We start from the raw sequence: 8,346 nt of genomic DNA on the forward strand, positions 1-8,346 counted from the left end.
CATTTCTTACTACTTGAACAATTAAGAATGTTTGTGTGTTTGTATAGCTACCAAAAATTTACTCTATGTCTGTGAAGTACTCTCATAATAACCGCAAAAAAATGTATGGAAGTATGCATAAATTAATTGGTGTAAAATTGTTATGGTGCTTTGCTCTCTATAATCGTGAACTCATTATATCCTTGTTTGTTTTAACCAAGTTTGACTAATTGTGATTTTATGACCTAGCTCATTTTTACTTGACAAACTCAAATATTTTTATCTCCAGAAGTCAGACAATATAGAAATTGATTGTTTTAGACACTCACAAATGAAAAAGTTTTAATTCTGGCCAAGAATGGTTCCAATTTGATAAGATTGAAAGAAAAACCACTCTGTTATTGAGTGCATGGGATTCTTGTGCACTTACTAATGCTAGAATGTAAAATAATATGGTTATTCCAAGTAAATGTAATGGACTTAATAGTTCTGCTGTATATTCATTTTTCTTTAAGTCAGGTTTTGATGTTTGAAACTTAATTTTTTTTAATGTCGATGATGAGTAATTTTTACTGCATTAATTATATGATAATGATTCAAATTTTGTTCGTGTGTATTGTCTACCTTTACTCTGCTGTAACAGAAAACTCTGTGATGATGTACAGTCAGTCAAAATAATCTTTATTGTCTGGCACTGCTGAGCACAGCCAGGCAAAAATACAGAAAAACACATTTTAGATACATGCTGTTAGTCATAGAAGGGATACAATAATATAATGGCAGAGAAAAGGGAAAGTAAAATAAAATAAAATAAATAAATATAAAAGATTAAAAATATAAAAGAATAAAAATAAAAGTAGTCTATACTATAACTAAAGTAACATTTCTGTACATGAAGGTCTACATGCTGTTATAGCAGAGCAAGGTGTGAATATACATTGGCATCAAGGCTAGAGTGAATCAGATCACAAGAGATCGGGTCAACGGATCTCACATCTAACAGAGTAGAGTGAAACAAATTCCTTTAACAAGTTAAAGTTGCTGTTGTTTTGTAAGAAAAAATCAGGCTTTACTGGCCAGTCTATATTGTTCATATTGGCATGCTGCATGCACTGATACCTGATGTCATCCAGCATAGGACAGTTGTATAAATAGTGCATGACACCGTCCGGCACCCCACACAGCTTACTGCAGTCAGAATTAGAGTGGTGAAACCTTTACAGGTAAACACGAAAGCGCCCGTATTCTGTCAAAAATTGGGCTAAATCATGTGTGGGTTGAATCCATTTGCTGTGAACGCATTCCTTGACCTTTAGGATAAAACGTCTTGTTATGTGTTGTTGTGGGATCTTGTCCCAATCCTGTTGCCAGGTTTCCAAAGCATTGTCCCAGATAAGGTAAGACAACGCCAGAAAGTCAGCCAGTTCATTACCCGGAATGCCGCTGTGTCCTTTGATCCAATTAACGGCATACTTGTTAAAAGACGTAGAAGCTGCAGCGAAGATGTCGTTCGCAACAGGGTGAGTATTATCTTTATTCTCCAAGGTAGCAACAGTCGCAGCACTGTCTGTGAAAATGTTTATCGATTTGTTCACAACGTTAGAGTTGCAACCAGTTGATTGCCATCAATACAGCGAAGATCTCAGCTTGGAAGACAGAGTATTCCGGGTGTAGAGCAAAGGAATCAATGTAAACCTCTTCACCAGCCTGAAAGATCACAAAGGCACTTGCCGTGCCGTCCGTTGACTTGGATCCATCTGTAAAAGCTTCAATCTCTGTAGAAGTAACAAGAGGAGAGAGTCCCTTCCTTAAGGCAGGATGTGGGAGTGTAGATACAGGCCTGTCTAATTCAAACAAGGTGGCATTAAAGATGGTTCAATTAATATCAACATCCCTGCCCCTAGAGATACAGAAACGTTTGCTATTAAATTGGAGAAATTGGAGGATGGGGAGCTTCCCAGACACCACAGGGAGGGCTGCATTTGAAACAGTGGAATAGCACCTGGTAAGTCGTAATAAGGCAATCCGCTGTGTAGACCTCAGACGCTGATGGTTATGAGATTGAGAGGCAGCAGCACTCCAAACAACAGATGCATATGAGATAATTGGTAAAAACAGGAAATCATATATGTCATTAGCTGCCTCAAAACCGAGGTCCCACTTCCATCTGGCAATCCTTAAAAGATCATTAAAGATAAAGTTACTTCGACTAGTAATGTGTTTTATATGCTGTTTCTAGGAGAGTTTATGATCAATCAAAACCCCAAGGAAAGTGAAATGACTTACAACTTTTATCGACTTATTACAAAACCTGATACAAGGTACACGTCTGTAAAGGTCAGGGGTGCCCGGAGAGGAGAAAACCAATCCTTTAGTCTTTGTCATGTTAAAACTGAGTTATTTCTCACATCCCAGTTATACACTTTTTTAAGAACATCGGTGACTGCCTTTTCTATGTAGTTTCTTGATGGGGCAAGGAAAACCACAAAGGCATCGTCTGCATATGCATAAACACGACATTGGTTGCCGAAGTCGGTACGTAAGATGTTATCGAATAAAATATCCCAGAACAGGGGCCCACAAACAGACCCCTGTGGATAGCCGCGTTGTAGCTTACGTGTAAATTGACGATGCCCCAGAGAGATAATTGCTTCTCTATCCTCAAAGTAATTAGCAGCAAGATGGAATAAGTGATTCTTCCTATCGACCGATCGTCGCATACTTCCCGCATACAGGTATTTTTGATAGCGATCTATGAACTCTTTCCACAGCTAATGGGAATAGGCATAGCTAAAGAGCTACCCTTTTTGTATATAACTTTGTCAGTATTTAACCGTATCTAGCCTCCTATAATATCCTGTAATCCAGAGTTAGTCATATAATAAATGCTTTGTTTATTTGTTAAACCTGTCTCCTGTCACTCCGAACTACGAACACCTGCCGACTTGCTCAACCCCCTCGCCACTCATTAAAAAGCTATCCGAAACGATAACGTGAGCGGTCTTTGCAGACTGTTGCCTAGNGAAAAAAAAATCGACAGGTCGCGCACGGTATCCCCAGTAAAATTAATAATTCACCCGGACGGTTAGTCCGGTGAGTCGATTCCCGGACTGTCCGGATGGTAACACTGCATTCATGTTAAATAGTTCAATGAAAAATTTTAACTGTATATTAGGACGTTTTTTAATTTATCTTTTACACCGATAAGTAAAAGTGTGTTTTTAGTTTTGATTTTGTAACCAGAATACAGTAAAAAGAAAAAATTGAAGCCGAAAGAATGGGTTGTCGAACATACAGGTTGTCGTTATTTTTCTTTAATTACTCTTAGCTTAAATGGGGGTTTGTCTAATATTCGTAAAATACACGATAACTAATTTACTATTTCTAAAATAATAAAGTTTTCATTTGTTAAAATAATGTGTAATTTTTTAATTATAGATATTCTTTTCGAATAAAAAATTTACAAGAATGCCAATATTCATCTTCACTGAATAATAAAATTTTTTAGTACAATCTTTCAAATACGTTTCAGCATTATGACATTAAAGGAGAATTGTTATATTGTTTTATATCAAACTAGACGTATCTCTCCTTGTTTAATAATTAATAAAATGAAACAGTTATATGAATTTTTAATTTTAACAAAGTTTATTTAATTACACAGCAATTATATATACTAATACGAATTTATAGTTTTCTCAGCTGTCTTCTCGTATTTTAAAAGAATAATAATCGCTTTAGGTATAAATTTAATGGATAATTATCGCAATATTACTTTATTTCTTCAAATTAAATCATTTTTATTACCTAATATAATTATTCGCCCATATGTGTTTTATGTATTCACTTTGTATAAATAGAGTTGAAAAGATCAATTCGAAAAAGCCATCTTCGAAGAATTCATACTTTATCAGAAGACTCAAAATGAACTATTTTATATTGAGTTTGGTTGCAGCTCTGTTAATATTGAGTAAAAATTTTCTTTATATTTTTATTTATTTAGTAAAAATAAATAAAAAGTGCTAATATTAATGAATTAATAGTTTCATAGAATGAATCAGAAAAATGGCCACACAATTCATCACATCGTGTGCTGACAATATTATATATATTTTCCCGGAAAAAAGTTTTAAGCAATAAAATAAGTGTGGTTTACTTTACATGTACTTAATTATACTTGAGTTGCAAATTCTATTCTATCTCTAGTAAATCAAATAGTGTAAAGAGCACCATGAGATCAAGCGTGTAGCTACTTATCTGATTCAACACATACAATTTAGGTAAAACAATGATTAAACTTAAATGTATAAAGACTGTTTTATATTTATTTAGATGTAAATTGTATTACGAACGATTATCTAGTGAATAAAAATGGTTGCAGAATTAGATGTGAGAATAACTCATCTTGCGACTCTGCCTGCAAAGCCAATAATGCTGAAGGTGGAGTATGTCCTTGGTCTTACAAATGTTGGTGTTACGGTCTTCCTGATTATATAACTACAAAAGAAAATTGTAACGGTAAAAGGAAGTGAACAAAATCAACTTTTGAAAATATGTAATGATTTGCATTTTACTGATATAGGAAAATAAATCTTATGCGAGCATAATTACTGTTGCTTGTTATTTATTTGTTAAATTATTATTGGTATATATAGTAAACATTTTATAAAAGTTCCGCTCTGTAAGCACTAAGAGGGTTCTGTTTTTAGCACGTCCATTATGGATTTTGTCGGATCTGTTCTTTATCAATGCGGCCAAGCTTACAAAGGACTGAATGTTGGTGAGAAAGGTTCTCCCACATATGGGAATCAACCACGCTTTGAAAATTTTCTGGGATGATTTTATTCGTTTGTATTCGATTCCCAGCCTCTCAGAAAATTAAGTGCCATCCTAATCACTCGTCAACCGGATGTCGTCAGTTATGAGTTTTATAGTCTTTCTGTGGAAACAATCGACTTGAGTAAAAAACCCATGAGTGTTAAACCAATCATCACATTTTCTAATAATATCAGATCATTTCGCTTGATATGCTAGGCAATCCATGAATTTTATTTTATTTTTTAATATTAGATGGCAGTACAACTTTTCCATTAATTGTCCAGTAACCATTTTTGTAACATGCGTTAATAGTGAAGGATCATTAGTAACAACTACTATAGGGAACATCCTTCTATTTCAATACTAGAACGTGAAGCTTGCATAACACTGTTTATAATGGCAGTGAAATATTTAACATGTATGGAAGAATTTGGTACTAACTTGCCCCAACAATGCGATCAAAGGCTGACGCTCATTGGTTTATACCCAAGTTGTATAATTTTCGTAGACAGACTGTAACAAAAACTTATAGATACAAATGTTTTATTTCTTTTAATAAACGTTTTTATTACGAAATATAAACACGAAATATACTTATTTCTGCAGCTCACTGTATGGCATCAAAACTCTCATCTTTCACATTAAAAATTTGATTTATATTCGTCAGAGAACATTTTTCTGATGAAGACTCAGAAATAAAACTGAAAGATAAGCCAAAAGAATGTAAATAGTAAATAGAGGTTAGAGAAACGGCTTCATCTGCTTTTAGTTTACGAACAGTCGCTAGTAGTATTGCTTTCTTTATTATTAGCAGTAAAATCCTGATTATTCAAGGTTTTACTTTCGGTAATACTATAATAAATCAAGGTAATACTGTGGACCAAAGCTACCTGAAATAACCGAAAATTCGGATTAAACAAATTTATTTTTTAGTATTTTACAATGTAATATTTTGTTCAAAATTACAAAAATCAAACACATCAATTATTTTTTAAGATGTAAAAAGCATGCACTTTAAGATGTAAAAAGTTGCTTTCTGTCCCAACCCAGTGCAGAAAGAAACATTGTAATTTTTATTACTTAAAAATAACTAGTGATAAAATTACACTGACGTGTAATTTATTTTGCTTTGTGAAAGTATTAATTTAATCCAGTTATGCTATGCAATTAATTAAAGCTATCAATCTTCAACATGCGTAAACTGAGTAAATCAAATTCTCATTTTCAAAAATCACAGATCAGAAATATTTTCACATTTTATTCCACACAGTAATTTCGAATGATGTTTTTAATATAAAGCGTTACTAATTTCTATTCGACAGAAATTGTATAAATTTTCGGAGTTAGATAAAATTTCTTTTCGAGAAATTGGTCAAAAAAGGATTGAATCGACAATACTGGCAAACAAGGTCATCGCCAAAGGAGTGGAGCGGGAGGAAGGCAGCTGCCCTACCCTAGAAATTCGAAAAAATTATTTAAATCCTAAGTTTTAATTAAAATAATCTTTTTAGGCTTCTTCTAAGTTTAAAAAAATGTTTAATTAAGATATTTCTTCTCCAGTACATAGTAAATGATTAGAACTTTATGAATCGTTTTTATTTTACCTACATACAATTCATATCGTGTATCAATCTATATTATCTTGTCCCCCTGGCCCATTGGCTGGCGAAGCCTTTGCTGGAAAACTTAACAATTTACTATTTTTTTTATTTCAAAAAATCTTCAGGATAAATAAAAACACATTACATACATTAAATGTCATTTTTGTCACTATGAAAATCATTATGCCTCATGTTAAAGTCACAACATTTTCAGTCAGTGTTGCCATCTTTTCAAAATTACTAATCCCTACATTTTTAAATTACGATGTTATACTTACAAAAAAAAATTAGTTTTTTATTGTGAGTAGAAAATAAATATTTTTTTTATTAGAAGGTAAACATGTACATGATATATTATTAAACTAATACTATAATCACATGTTGCATATCCAAGAATAATAACAGCCCGATGTCGATATTAATTGTAAAAATAATACATAAAAGTAGGAATAAAGTAGGAACACATACCAACACAACACGAATCTCTGACTGGTTTGAATTTGAAACCGTACGGGGCATGTTCAATGTTATTTTACAGCCAAGAACTGAACAATGCTCGCATGTCAATTTTAAATTAGGGACTTGTGTTGAAACAAACTTAATATTTTCCAGAGATGTTTGCAAGTTAGAATTTTAAAAGTGTATTATCTGTCACTCTTAGCCTAGCAATATAATGAAGATAAGTTTGGGTAAGAGTGTAAAATCAAAGTGTTTAACCGTTGAAATAAAATACTGGCAAATATTTTTATAAATTTATTTTGTTTCATCATAATTTCTACGAAAACCGGACACATTAATTAATTCGGACCATGAATTTGAAAACTGGCTTGTCTTCAGTAATCCCACTGTTAGGTTTTGAGCTCTTTTAAAATGTTGCAATATGCTGGAATAAGATGCATCATTTTTTGCAAATTGTCAAGTTTTGCGTTGTCCATATTCTTGCCATTTGAGTATAATAATTCTAGAACATTAAAAATATCTACTATTGTTTAACACTTATTTAAAAGTTTAGAATTAAATATTTAGAAAGTATTTGGTTTTTACATATTTAAATTATAAACAAACGTTATAGTTAAAATTTTAAAACTTTGCATGTGTGAAATCCGCGAATTTAACGCATTTGTCAGAAAGTTAATTGTAAACATCCTTGACAAAAAAAAAAAAAAAAAAAAAAAACGAAAAACAAGGAAAAAAGCAACGGGTGGAAAAAAAAAAAGGCAAGGGAAAACGTGAAAACTAACCGGTAAAAAAAGCAAAGCATCTTCAACAGCTGACGATCACGTATCCCCTTTGCCACGACAATAGGACAAAAGCGAAAGCTACCAGAAGCTCGGGGCGATCGAAAGGAAGTTGTACAGTACCTGACATAGTGCATCTTTAGTCTCCGATTCTGCCTGACAAAACAACGGACAATGATTCTTCCTACGTCAGTCAGTCAGTCAGTCAAAATAATCTTTATTGTCTGGCTCCTCTGAGCACAATCAGGCAGAAATACAGAAAAATACATAGTAGATGGTCATAGAAGGGGTATATACAATAATATAATGGCAGAGAAAATAGAAAGTAAAATAAAATAAAATAAATGAATGAATGAAATGAAAATAAGAATCAAAATTAAATATTATATAAGACTAGCTGCAAGTACCCGCTTCGCTGGGTTTTTATTTGTTAGTACATTTATATGTAATATAGTTTTATATATATAGGGGAGCGGAGCAAGATCGGCATGTTAAGCTTTACTTAAATTTTGTATAATAAATACTGCTGTAAACTGAAAAAAAAGCTTTGCATATTGTCTATTGGAATGTTACCTTACTATAGAACTGGTTAAAATCAGTTTGGAAATAAAAATAATTAAAATAATTACAACTTTACAAGAAGAGAGAAATTGACGAAGTTGCCCCGGGTATAGGGGCAAGATCGGCAACTTCTCTCTTTTTGTAAAGTT

At 32.7% G+C, this 8,346-nt stretch overlaps 1 long non-coding RNA gene across 1 annotated transcript; it reads left to right on the forward strand.

Moving 5' to 3' along the window:
- Positions 1 to 3,627: 3,627 nt before the first annotated feature.
- On the forward strand, positions 3,628 to 4,486 carry LOC111639871. The gene is made up of 3 exons (XR_002759163.1): positions 3,628 to 3,720; positions 3,840 to 3,949; positions 4,312 to 4,486. It is a non-coding gene; the product is annotated as an uncharacterized LOC111639871 (long non-coding RNA).
- Positions 4,487 to 8,346: the final 3,860 nt, after the last annotated feature.

The sequence above is a fragment of the Centruroides sculpturatus genome, unplaced genomic scaffold (assembly GCF_000671375.1).
Source record: "Centruroides sculpturatus isolate CEXI.00-Female unplaced genomic scaffold, Cexi_2.0 scaffold863, whole genome shotgun sequence".
Classification (NCBI taxonomy): domain Eukaryota; kingdom Metazoa; phylum Arthropoda; class Arachnida; order Scorpiones; family Buthidae; genus Centruroides; species Centruroides sculpturatus.